Source organism: Rattus norvegicus, chromosome 16, assembly GCF_036323735.1.
Source record: "Rattus norvegicus strain BN/NHsdMcwi chromosome 16, GRCr8, whole genome shotgun sequence".
Lineage (NCBI taxonomy): Eukaryota > Metazoa > Chordata > Mammalia > Rodentia > Muridae > Rattus > Rattus norvegicus.
The window spans coordinates 49,405,937-49,420,436 of record NC_086034.1 but is presented as its reverse complement, the minus strand read 5'-3'; the positions used below and the strand labels follow the sequence as shown (position 1 = coordinate 49,420,436).

The 14,500-nt window shown below is 37.1% G+C and overlaps 1 protein-coding gene across 12 annotated transcripts in view; it reads right to left on the bottom strand.

Annotated features, from left to right (window-relative positions):
• The window catches only part of Tenm3 (teneurin transmembrane protein 3), a 2,726,621-nt gene that overhangs the window by 1,290,916 nt on the left and 1,421,205 nt on the right, over nt 1-14,500 (bottom strand). For all 12 annotated transcript variants that reach the window (XM_063275416.1, XM_039094506.2, XM_039094513.2 and 9 more), the window contains one exon: nt 14,040-14,208. The gene's annotated coding sequence lies outside the window, so the exon portion shown is untranslated. The remainder of the gene's footprint in view (nt 1-14,039; nt 14,209-14,500) is intronic.

Genomic DNA, 14,500 nt, shown 5'->3' with positions numbered 1-14,500 from the left:
AACTCAGAAATTCTTTTGCTTCTTCTGCATGCAGGGACTAAAGGTATGTATGCACTATCGCCCAGCTATATATAATTCTTAAGAGAAGGGATGGGGAAGATTGATTCTGGATAAGAAAAAAAAATCTTTATTTTTTTCTGGTGCTAAAAAATAAGCCCAGAGTCACGCGAACCCTATGCTGCCATTCTACTATTGAACTATATAGCTCAGGTTGACATTTGCATTAAGAGACATTTCATGACACTGGAAACATAAGCAAGAAATATAAATTAACTACAATTTAAGGAATTTGAAAATATGCACCCATGGCTATCACTAAGAAATAGAATGAAGGACAATATTTACAAATCATTTATCTGCTCTATAACTGTGCCTATAATATATAAAGAATATCCACAAGTAAATAACAAAAAACAAATGACACAAAAAACCTTGATTATCTTTTTGAATGGACATCTTTCACAGAAAAAGGGAGACAAATGACCAGGAGGAATATGCAAACATGTTAAACAAAATTAAATATTAGATATTTGATACTGTTGGAAAATTTTTTTATTAACTTGAGTATTTCTTATTTACATTTCAAATGTTATTCCCTTTCCCGCTTTCTGGGCAAACATCCCCCTAACCCCTTCCCCTCCCCTTCTTTATGGGTGTTCCCCTCCCCATCCTCCCCCCATTGCCGCCCTCCCCCCAACAATCACGTTCACTGGGGGTTCAGTCTTAGCTGGACCAAGGGCTTCCCCTTCCACTGGTGATCTTACTAGGATAGTCATTGCTACCTATGAGGTCAGAGTCCAGGGTCAGTCCATGTATAGTCTTTAGGTAGTGGCTTAATCCCTGGAAGCTCTGGTTGCTTGGCATTGTTGTTCATAAGGGGCCTTCAAGCTCTTCCAGTTCTTTCTCTGATTCCTTCACTGTTGGAAATTTTAAGTAATGATTTGCCCTAGGACTTAGTGGTTATGCCCTAGACATAAAAATGCATACAAAAACCTTGTTGAACAAGAACTTATCTTTTCTATCTCTACTCACTAAAGGTAAAATGTAGAAACAACTCAAAAGTTTATCCATATATATGTTCATATGTGTATTTTCATATAGACATATAATGTTCATACATATGTGTTCATATATGTATTTGTATATTTATAAATATACATAGAGTGATCATACAGTAGGTTATTTCTTGACTATGAAAAGCATAAATATGGATGAGTTGATGTCTGTGTTTCAAATCACAATTATCAATCACTAATGCCATATTTTTATGACACAAATGCTATGATTCTATTGTATAAACTCTGTAGAATAGCAAATCCACAGGCTGGAGGAGTGGGGAAATAAAACAAGACTGAAGAGTACGGGAATATTTGGAGGAGATAATGCAAATGTTTTGATATCAGAAAGTTATGATAATTTCTCCCGTCTTAGGCACAGTAAAGGCTATTCATGGGCACACATTAACCTTTTGATGGTATATGAATCCTATTTTCAATAAAGCTGTTTGACTAAAAAATGGTTCTGGCAATTACTACTATGAAGAATTTTCCTTTGTTGTTTTCATATTGGGCTGAGCAAATACTTATTGGATATCTAGGCTTCAGGGCAGGTCCAAAAGGATAGCAGCATTTTATTCCCTCAAGAAGAGACTAAAACAGCTCATGAGGAGGGGGGACAGCTGGCCTGGGTGACCTAACACAGAATGGTATGACAGAAAATGAGGTAATTGTAGGATAGGATGGGCATAGACTGGAATAAAACATGTGGAGATTGGTGAGTCAAACATAATGCCTAAGTAGCTAACCAAAGGAAGCCCTGGGGTTTGTCAAATGTTGTCACATGTATCTGACACATGACAATGAGCCCTGGGGTATCTGAAACATGTTGATGGGCCCTAGTGTCTTGAAACATAGGGTCAGTGGAAAAAGAAATTTTAGATAGAAAAAGAGAATCTGCAAACTGAGATTCAGAAGCAGAGAGTTGTCAAGATTGGTGGTTCCCTCAGCTTACCTGGACTGCATGGATTTTACATTGAAGGGTTTCTGAGAACGAAGCCAGATCATGTTACTACAATCTAGGAACTTAACATGATATATATAGGCCTGATATGTTGGCAAGGCAGAATAATTCCAGCTGTTCACCATGGAGCAGTGTTTGATAGATTCGGTAAAATATAGGTGATGTGCCGGTATCCAGGCCATGGAGATGAATAAATATCAATCCCCTACCCTCTTGGGTAGCATTATATGGTGAGGAGGAAAAATACATCAACACATGGTATGTGGTGCAAAGTAAATGCCATAATAGATGAAAACAGTGTGAATAGACATACACTCAAGGGGAACTTGTCTCAGCAGAACAAAAGGAAGGGGGGCTGAGAAGGCAACAGTAGTTTCCAAGTAGGAATCACATAAGAATTATATCTCAAAAGACAAAAGGGAAAAAGAAACAAACAAACAAAAAAGCTTCATCTGGTAATAATTTTGTAATTTGGTACAGAAATAAATACTACCCTCACTTAAATACACAAAAACAAACTACAAGGAACAGCAAACCAGAGGTGATATTTGAAAAGAATTTTCAAACTCTGGATAGGCAGGAAATACTGGCTTCTAATCCGAGGGAAGGGGAATAAGGAAGTAAGTCCTAAGGTTGCCCAGTTTCCTGTCTCCAAGCTCCCAGCATTATTCATCACAATACAGAAAGACAAGCAGAAAGGCCAGCCGGATTCCTGAGCAAGGAGGTCAGGGTCGACCAGGAAGCCGTAACACGTAACACGTAACTACAGGGAGTTAAAAACGAACGGGCATGCCTGCTCATGAACCTGGTCTTTGAATCCTTAGTTTGTGTGCTCAAGGGAAGAAATTATTCAAATCTGGTAAAGAACTACTGAAGGGCCTGAGTATTACCACTGGCAGTCCCAGGAGTATCTCAAGTCTACAAGGATTGTGTGTTCCAATCAGCTAGATTAGAAAGATGCTGTAACACAGGAAGCAGTTCTCCGATTTCCCCAAAGACATTAAATGACCTTGTGCTACTGTTAGTGGCCTGGGGTGATTTAATAATAATTTAAAAGACAATGGAAGAATTACACAGCAACAGATAATGAAAGCTAAAATCATCAAGATAATATGTGATATGAACAAAATATGAAGCCAATGGGTACACAAATACATCTTCTTATATGGACAATTAAATTTTGACCAACTCACATATTTTTCAGTTAAGATAGTATACACATTTTTCATGTCTGAAGAAACTAATTTCTATAGATATGCTCATGGAAATTAGAAATTAATCTTCTTTTATGCCACTGAAAAAAAGAACTTGAAATAAGAAATATGAATGTAAAAATTAAGATATTACAGTTTTTGATGAAAATATTTATAGATCAGACAAAGATTTGTATCCAATGACACATAGTCTCAGATAATAAAGTTTATAAAATTAAATGCACTATTTAATCAAATGTTAAAACGTATTTTCTTAAGGTTGAGGGCAGAGGATAGCAGTAGAGTGCTTGCCTGGCACTTGTGAGAAAGGCCATAGGTTCAATTCCCAATACAGCAAAATAAAAAAATTAAATGAAATTAAAATTTCATTTGTCTTCACAAAGTTTGAGAGATATCTAGGGGATATGGGACCCTGTCTAAAAAGAAAAAGGAAAAAAGAAAACAGAACAAAACATGCATACTTTAAAATATATGTCTACATAAATACCTGTGATTTGATGCTTACAGCATTTGTATTAAAAAAAATTAAACAATGAATCAAAATCAAAAAGCCTTCCTTTTAGTAAACATACTGATATGTCACATATTGTCACTTAATGAAATACTTCTCAAGGATGCAAAATCATAGCAGTGCACGTTGACGATAAGGAATACAAACTCTCACTGACACTACAATTCTATCTTAGCAATCCATTGGCAGAATCGCAAATGTAAAGAAGCTGTGAACTGGTGCGCACTGGGGTGTTTGTAACTGTCAAAGTAAGGCTACGAAATGATGTGCACTCAGAGTCAAAGTAAGGCTCGACCGCAGACAGATTATTGGCGATCTCTGGCTGTTGGAGTCAAAATTGAGTGTCCCTGTATGGTTTCTCTTTTGATTATAAAGGTTTTATTTATGTGTGTATTTATTTATTGTAGAATTTATCTTTCATATTTATTGTCTGCATGCATGGGTGCGTGCTCCACAGCTGTGCATGTAGAGGCCAGGAGAGAACATCTGTGTTGTCTTGTACCACTCTTTGTGTTTCCTTTTGAGGCAGCATCTCTCCCTAACCCTTGTTGTTTGTTTTTCCTTTTTTAGACTGGAAGCCTGAAGTACAGTCTCCACTACTCACAGAGCAAGGATTCTGGGCCTTTATGGGAACATCTGGCTTGTTATGTATAACCTGCCATCCATACACTAGATCTCATGTATGTCAAGAGCTGCTTAAGCACTTCCCACCTCTGACTGAGGTATCTCTCTAACCCCTATGCATATTTCGTTTCACAAATAGGATTTCTTTCTTAATTCAATTACTTTTTTTTAATATTGACTTAAATAGCATGCATGTTGGATTCTTGGATTGAGCAGGGAGGGGTATGTCACAGTGGGTATATGGAGATAACTGGAAAACTCGCTGGACTCAGCTCTTTCCTTCCCTTTCAACTTGCTGGTATGAGGGACAAAACTCAAGTTGTCCGGCTTGAGTCACCTTAAGCAATCCAGCAACACAGGAAGATGCTTTCCAAGCAGTTATACTAGTAAGTCGTATCTTTTATGATAATATTATAATAATGTACTATTTTGGCAGATATTGGGTGAAATGTACAAATTATGACCTAAAGGGGCTAAATGCCAGCAAACAAATTCTCATTTACAAATCATTTTATCTTTGTACCTCTGATTGAGCAGTAATATTTGATCTTGTGAAACAGTTTAAGATGTGTTATTTCAGATTCGTGGTGGAATAATGAATAGGAAGTGTCGAATTGACTTCAAGCTAGTATTGTACATGAAGATAAAGATTTACAAGATTAGAAACTTGCTATTCTTTTTATCTGCCAATGGTCTGCTGTTCAGGAGGGCCTATTTTAGGTTACTTTACAATATGAACTTCACCGTTTCCTCTATATTTGCATTAACACCTAGAGATGAGGCACTAACCAGGTATTCTCAAATAGTGACAAGTCACAATAGGAGCACTAAATTAAGTTCTATTGTAAGCTCCCATTTCACACAGGTTAATACTGGAATTCGCATTTAGAATCTTGCACTGCTCATGTGAGTCAGTATCAGAAGGTATATTTTTGCAGTAACCAACAGCTCTTTAGTTGAACTTAACGTCCCCTCAATACCAAGGAGAGACTGCCCCATGCTATACAATATAGAGATTGGAGGAAAACCTACAGAGGCTACTTTATTAAATCATCATGATCCCATATCGCAATCTAAGTATTCCTTCTTATGCATACAAATCATCACAGTCCTCACTTTCAGCAAGGACATGTCTCTGTTCCAAGATACCATGGACAAATACCGTTATAGAAAACCACAGCCAATCAAAATGCAGAGTTCTGGGGAACAGTGACAATAGATCCATCTGCAAGGCAACCCCTGCATCTAAGACTGAGAAAACAGTTCAGAAGAGGGGGCCACAAAGATGGTAAGACAAGATCAGGGAGTTTGCTGTTAGATTGCATTCCCTCAGAATATCAGAAGGTACACCTAGAACGTCTCTGTACCATGACCACCTAAATCTGAACAAAGACAACACAATGGACGTGCTAAAGTGGGTGGGAAAACCCTCTGAATCCTCTATCCTGACAAAATACTACAGGCAACTAAGGAACGCTGTCAGCAGCAGAACTTCTCTAGAATGAGCACACCAGTCGGCTATCCAATACCCAATGTTCAGCTCTGATAACACATATATAAGCAACATTATCCAGTCTGAACTTGCTGTACTTGTGTGTTTAGGGGCATATGTGTGTGTATTTATGCAATAACAAGTAATAAGAAAAGGAGACCATGATTTGGAAAGAGAACAAAAGGATGGATACTATGTGGAGGGTTTGCAGAGAGGAAATGGAGGAGGAAAAAATGATTTAATTATTTTATAATATAAAGATAAAAATGAAATCATTTGAAAAGAGGGTATTAGGTTGCCCTATTATTATATCTACAGAGGATATTAAATACAAGGGTAGCATATTAAACCCAGGGGATTTTTCCTTTCAGATCTCGACATTTGATTATTTTCTTTATAATTGAGCATTTTCTTGGAGCAACTGATTTCTTTATTTTCAATTTATTAACTCTTGAGTCACACGTAGAGCATCTGTCAGGTGTTCCAAGAGAAAGAAAATCAATGAAAATAGCGAACAGAGCTCTCGTAAGCCTGCTTTTGATGAATTACGTCCTTAAAAATATACCCTGTATGTGGTTCAAAATGTATTGATTAGCAACAACTGTTTCTGTAATGCACGTTTCCTTGAACTTCCTCTGAAGTGACAGGGCTTAATCAGGAGCCCTAAACAAGAATTGACTACGAGAAGGAGATAGAATAATGGAGTTGTCCAAAACTTCTAAAATAAGTGATAATTTTAAACTCACAGGAAACATTGATGTCTGTGTTTGCATCGCCTCCTTTGATTTGTATCGTGAATAATAAGCTGCTCGACAGGGTTGTTCTATGACTGCCTTGACGTTTCCGTGAAACCTTTCTGTGTGCTATTGAATATTAAGAAATCCTGAAATAGCACATGTACATTTTAATAGCTTTCATTTCTTTTGTAAATGATGAACTCTAAATAAACATTCGTTGTGAAGTTAAAATCACTCTCTCAGTCTTGGTTTGTATTTTTACTACTTAAGCTGTTAGAAACTTTAATGTCTTTAGGATTCTTATATGGATGTCATCTGTTAGATATGAATAGTTACTTAACAAAATACACAGCCAAACAAATAGTGTTCCCACGAGGAAGTCAGTTAGGTTTAGTCATATGCTTCTCAAATGCTCGGCTCTCTGTGGATAATTCTGAGAGAAAGTTCTGATTCCAAGAATACGGTATTATGATTCTGTCATTCTAAATATCCATAATGTTATTATTCCAAAGTGTTTTTAAAATATTTTAAACAGAAATGAAAAGTAAAAACAATATGCTTTAAACACTTTAATCCTATTAGGAGACCTTGTATTTGATATATATCAACAACCAATCTAAAAATTGATAATATTTAATCTCAATACTAGCATGGCCTGTCTGTTCTATTTCTCAGTTTATCTTGAATCCAAGTTTATTACTATGGAAACTTTGATCTACAATCTTAGACTCATAGCTCCTGGTTTGTCAATGTAAGATTCCTCTGAAGAAAATGACAAATTTTGACAAAATTTGCTTTAGCAGCCTGAATCTCCCAAGATCTCATAAATCATTTGTTCATTCTTAGCTTTTAAACTCTTAACCACTTCATCTCCATTATGTCAACATCAGAACAAATCAGTTAAGAACTTGCAATGAATAGGTTAATGGTTCAGGCCTCTCCAGACAAGCCAAAAATGGATTGAGATTTCATAGGTCATAGGTCAGCAGAGGGTTTGCCTTGTCATCGGACCTGATTCAGCCTCAGTTCTGTTACTTAACAACAGATCTGAGAGTTCAAGCTTAACTTCGCTCAGTGTCTTTTATCCATAATATACAATTTCAGAACACCAGTGAGTGAATCACTATCAAATGAGGTAGGTATGCCTTGTGTAGTATTCAGATGCCTTTTCAATACAGAGGATGTTCAGTGAAAACTCACTGCCTTTCCCCTTTTCTCTGATGTTATAACATGGGTTGTTACTACTGCTGGAATGCCCACATCAGAACATCTCAATTATTTAATTTTCTTCTTAGGACAAGATGCGGATATACATATACATATACATGTACATGTTCATAAATATATATGTTTATATATTATAATATAATATATTATATACATATATATGTTACTTTCATAACTTGGAGCTTTTGGGAGTTTAAGAAACTTCAGTGAGTACATTTTCTAAGAATAAACTAATTATATCATCTTTAATCTCCTAATGCTTCCTTATGTTAGATTAGCACTGACAAAATCTATATGATATGCAAGTACAACTTTAAAAGGTGGAATTTTGCTCAGAAGGTTTCCATTAGGCATGGCACCTTAAAAAGTGGTTCATTTAAATAATAATCCAATTATTGAACTTTGAAATGCTGGGTCTATTAAATGTTTTCAATGTTTGCTTGGGACCAATGTTTCACGGACCCTCGATGTTATGTGAAGATCCTTTCTTATTTTCTAAATGTGGCCAGAGGAAGACCCCTGCTCAGTAGGTGCCGGTGGGAGACATGAAAGACCTTTCCTGTTTCTGAGACTGATCACTGTGACTCCTGATTTTCTAGCTTCCTAGTGCAGAGTGTCAGAAACAGGACTGAGAATGGGAAGAATAAGGACTTAACTTTCCTTAATCAGCTTAGAATAGCAAACTGTCTTTCTCCTGCTGCAGACTTGTATCCACATTCTGTGAGGGAGGAAAAAAATATTTACTCACAGAAATAAAGCATTAGAAGTTCTTTTTGTAATTTGCAAATCAATTTTGCTTAATGCTGCCACTGACCTAAGTTCTGTGTCAGGTCCTGTCAATGTTACTAGAGAATTTTTTTTCTTGCAACTATTGCAGTATTCATTTTATTTCAAATTTGAAATTCTCATGTTTATTTTATGTTGAAAAAAAGTATTTTATTGTGGCAGTGCTGAAATTTTAAAGTGTTGCTTCTCAAATATTCATAGAAAATGCTAATGAATAAAAATGACTAATGGTGCAGATTAGACAATTGAGCAATTTTTACAACGGAGAAGGCATTATGTGTTGAAATATGAAACAATAAGTTACTGAAAGTGTACAAAGAAACCGAGTTTACATCTGTTGTTAAAAATGCCATGTGAAGTCCCCTTAAAGTCTACCTTACATATGACTGGAGGTGCCTAATGTTAATGCGACTTGATGTGCCGTGGTTGGTTGATATCTTAGGAGGCCTGTCTTCATCTGAAGGGAACTGAGGAGGAGTGGATGCTGTGGGGGGAGGTGGCAGGAGGATGGAGGGGTGGGGAGCAGAGGGAGAGAGGGGAAACTGTGGCTGGGATGCAGAGATGAATCAATTAAATTAAAGGGAAAAAAGTCATGTGAAATTACGTTATAGTTCTTTATAAGTACATAGCTTTAAAAATTTGACATTTTAGACTTTGACAAGAATGAATAGAGTGAGTTACATAGACAAAGAAGTAAATAAGGCTGTAAAGGTGGCTCAGCGGTTACGAGAACTGGCTGCCCTTCCAGAGGCCTGGGGTTCCATTCCCAGCATCACAGTGTACAGAGGAGCAGCTCACATCTGTCTGCACCTCCAGTTCCGGGGGATCTGTACCTTCACACTGACATGCATTCGGGAAAACCATCAGTGAGCATAAAATAAAACTTTAAAAAGAATAAGACGAAGAAGCTAGTAGATAAAAATCTGTGAGGAAGAGATTAGGTAATTCATCAATACAGTAAATATGTAGAATCCCCCCCCAAAAAAAACCCACTTAAAACCAGAGGTCTATTGTAATTATAACAAAAATAAAAACAAAGCAAAACAAACAAACAAACAAAAAAACAAGAGAAAGTCTAGAGAGGTGGTTCACCATTTTAGAGGACTCCCTGTCCTTTCAGAGGACCTGAGTTCAGTTCCTAGCAGCCACATAGTCTCTTCCAGCCTTTAATCACAACACTTGGAGGGAGAGGCAGGCAGATTTATGAGTTCAAGGCCAGCATGGTCTACAATGAGAGTTCCAGGACAGAGTGTTCTATACAAAGAAACCTTGCCCCTCCAAATAAACACACAAATATAATTTAAAATGTAATTATCAATTTTGTTTTTCAATCTTAATTGATACATCTTGCTGGCTCATTCACACATTTTTCTATCTCCATCACTTGCTTGGTTCTTTTCCCCATATATATTCCTGATCCCATCAGGACTTTCATACCAGGTACTATCAAAAGTTATTTCCTGTTCTGTTAGTGTTTTGTGGTCATTTACTTTCCTGATAGCCTGTGACGTCATATGTGTTCATATTCCTTGCACATTTACATGGAAAATTTCCATTCTAGATAAATAGACCCAGGATTATGGGAAAAAATCAAGTAGATCTTTCTACATGGCCATTACAACTTCCGTCTTTAGTTTTACACTGAGTTTCAGAAAGGGTTGCTTGAGTTTGCTAATCCTACTTCTTTTCTCATTCATGGAATGGTGTCCTTCCTATATTGTGCATTTCCGCCCCGTTCCTTTTCAAAGCTCTCTTGCAAAGGGAGCTAATGATGCACACTCATTTACTGTGAGAGAGGACACACAGCTCAGTGTGTATTGTAGTACTTCTTTAGAAATGTTGCCTGCCCCTTGCTTTCCATAGTATCTTTCCACTCGATATTTCTCCTATCACTTTGTCTATTCCTTCTCTGCTTTCTTCCCGGCTGCTTTGCTACCTGATAACTATAGAATGACGCCACTCACAGCCCTTTCTGTTCAGGACCTTGCCTTTCATTTCTCTGCTCTATCTTCTTTCACAAACTCATTCACCGTCTTCGCTTCTGTTACTATCTAGAAGTCAATGATTTCTAAGTTATTCAAGTGGCCCAGTTTTTTGAGGTTCAGGCTGCCAATGAGACACCCTTATAAATTGACCTATTGTGATTAATTTATAGCCATTTCGGGATAAACATAACAGAAAGCATCGCATTCTTGGACCTCTTTGTTTACATTTTTAACGGCTCGGGTCAATTCTTTTCTGGAACTATAGTGGGATTCCTATGTTTGCCTCCATATCCTTTTTAGACCAATACATCTTTATCCTCCTCTCGCTTCTGATCTGATATATGATTTTCCAGTTTTGTCTTTGGATATCCTCCCTTCCTTTCGTATCAGTCCACCAACCACAGTCATGATTAATGGGAACCATTGCACTTAGACAGGATGTCAACCTTCTTCCGTAGTCTCTAGAACCCCTTGTGGCTTTCCCTTCTGCCTCGCACTAGTCTTATCCTGATTCGTTCTTTTCTCCACTTGCTCCTTATGCTCCAGTCACCACACTGCCTGCTTTTACTTCTTCAAATGTGTCATCTAGATTTCCATCTCAGGAAATTGGCCATGCACTTTTGCTTTCTAAATTCAAATTCTGCTTTCACTGAATCGCAATTCTTGACATTACCATTTCCTCCTTACAGGTATGAGATCGGGGACATTTCCTGTTATATGTAAGCTTGGGAGGAATCGGTGCCTTACTTCTTATAACACTCAGATGAATTTACTATGATAGCACAGCATAGATGTAAGCTTCAGTGTCCCTACCACCCTCTAAGGTTCCCGGCGCATAAATATTAGTTAAATAAAGAGTGTTGCTTATACTAAACTTCGATCACTAAAGACGAAAGTTATTTTCCTTATGTGTTTCGTTTGTTGCCATTGTTCACTTTAATTATAGTTTGCAACTAAGAAATTTTACAGCGAATCACTCCGAGTCAGATTTTCACTCTTCCCAGTGACGCCGCATGCTTGCTATAGCACAGGTCGTGGTGGATTGTGCACCTAAGTCTCAAAGTGAAGCTTCAAGAAGGACATTTTGATGTTTTCTCCACTTTCTAATAAGGGAAGAGTTCAAGGCATGAAAGGAAATTGAAATGACAATAGAAGAACAGGAGAAGCCGGGTCCTCAGAGCAGGCTCGACCTCATTCTGAAGGACATGTTCAAACTCTCAGACTGGCAAAGTGAGGCTGCAGTGCACCTCACTCCCCTTTGCACACAGTAAAATACTAGTACCCAGCGGGGAATGAAAACTGGTAGGGTAGCTTCGCTTTGTGTTTCAAGATCCTTCTACCTCAGGATAGAGGTAGAAGGTGTGTGCCTCTGAACGAAGGTGCCTGCAAAGCCTGCCTCTTAGATAATTAATTGGAAACATGTGCTCATAAATATCAGGACCTGCTGTATTGATTCACAAGGACATTTTTAGAGAACAAACCCAATTCTGATTAGGAATGATCACACAGCTGGTCCTAAGCAGGTGGCTTTTAGAGGGTTCTGTGGAAGTTTAAGAATTGAAAGGAGGTAAACTTTGTCTGTTAAGAAGTCAGACATGCTGTTAACTTACTTATGTGTTCTCAGAGTAAAGGGTAGTTTTTAAAAGCAGAATTTTCTTCATTTATTACTAGCTTGACGACCAATTGACTTAAAATGCACAATGATACATTCCATTTTTTTCAATACATCGACCCTAAATGTATATCGAACTCAAGAGAAAAAAAAACCCTACCTAATTTTCTTTAAACAGTGTAAAAGTTGAATTCTGTCAATGAAAAGAATATGAAGGCATTATCTTTATGATCAAAGGGTTACTAAAGGTCTAGAGAGATAGCTCGACAGCTGGGAACATAAATGACAACTTTCGGAGGCTGGAGTTTGACTCTGAAGGAGCCAAGATGAATAGCTAACAATTGCCCTGTAATTTCAGCCCCAGAGGTTCAAAGGCTCTAACTCCGTCACTACCCCACCCCCACATATACACATTAAAAGCAGTAAGATAAACCTGTATAAGAGGACAAGTGAGTGATCCTCTTCATTAACGATATAGTTTTTCTACCTTTCAACCTCTTTCCAGATACCTGCTTATCCTGTAACAATTTTACTGTACCTTTCTCTCCCCCACTTTCTGAAATAATTAGGCTGCCTGCACTACTTGTTTCCAAAATCAAATCTATCCCAGTTGATTGGTTTGGCTCTATCTACCAGCAATATCGAAGATGACGTACACCGTATTTCTTCAAGATGGCAGTGAATCTAGACTCCGGGTATCTGCTGAAGCACTCCTCTGCCTGATTTCAAAATGGTATTTTTAGTTTCTAGTAATTTGGAAGAAGGTGATAGGTGATAAAGTCAGAAATAAAGTGTAACAATATGGTATCCAGCCCCATCTATATATAACACCTAGAAAATGTATAGAAAGGTGAATTTCCATTCCAATAACACCTGTGACATTTAGATATTCTATAGAATTTCTGCTTTCAGTCTTTGCCTATATCATATGCATGAACTAGTTTTCTCTAAATTTAGTCAGAGACCTTAAACTAGTCAGACACTCAGAGGGTTTATGATACAGTGAATCATGAATGTGTGTGCATTTATAACTTCTGTAATTCTTGTTGGTAAATGGGTTAATAAAATCAGTATTTTATTTGGAAAAAAAGAAACTTAGAAAAATCTCAAACCACAAAACTCAATGGAAACTTTAGCTATATAATAAGACTTTTGCTTTTTTTTTTAGTTGTGATTCTTGTGCCCAACAATATTCCAACAATAAAAGTTAGACTTGCATTATTTATATATTGTATCTTCTGGGGTAAACTTGCATTTATGCACTTGGAGACAATTTTCTCATTTATACAGCAAATATCTTTGATTCCCATTTAATGATCTTGCTAGATAGAACATGGCAGAATTTCACTCACACAGTTCACCAACCATTGTTCTAGATGTCTCTCCTGGCAACATTTTTCTTTCTATTTAGAAACCAAAGTTATTTTACATTTTATACCTTTTCTATATGACATACAAGCAAATAGTTACAAGTCCTCAAAGCCCTTGGGAAATGGATTTTTTGGCAACAGCTGTATTTTCAAAAATTAAAAATAAACAGTATGATCATTTTAAAGCATACTGAATAGCCTCTCTCTTTCCTTCTCTCTCTTTTACTCTGAATTTTTACTTGCACCATTATGCACATGTACAGGACCAGAAATGTGAGGTATCATTCATTTCAAGAAGTACAGCGGTTGTAAGCAAGGTATTCATACAGCCAGTGAAAAGGGAAGAGGTAATATGTTGACAGTTTCTATTAGAACCAATGGCATGATTGACTGGAAAATTCAATGAAGACTTCATCCAGGAAACTGGGTTATCAAAGCATCTGTCTACACATAGACACTTACCTCTGTAGGACCTTCTCTGGAAACAGACGCTGAACTCCAGGTAGACTAATTGCCCACAAAGTCAGTATACTGTGCCTCGGTCTGCTGGCCTTTCACAGATGAAGAATGGTGGCCTCTTGGTCACCTAGACCAACGTGTTTTGGTTTTTTTTTAGGTAGTAGATTTTCACCTGGAAAGAGAAGAGCATGTCTTATATCAGTACCTTGATCAAGAAAATATGTAAATAGAAAATTAATAGTTATGGCCATTTTTATGTTTCTGTATCATAATTTTCTTAAGTTTTAAAGATTTTTCTGTGCATTTGTAGACATATACAATTGCGTTATATATGAAGATAACACACTGAAAACATATGGTTGGTGGTAACTATGTATCAAATCCATTAAGGCTCTGTTTCTTGTCTTGTTGGCACTGGAATGAATCTTGTTAGGATATTCAAGTTGTAGTGTTTACGTTTAGTG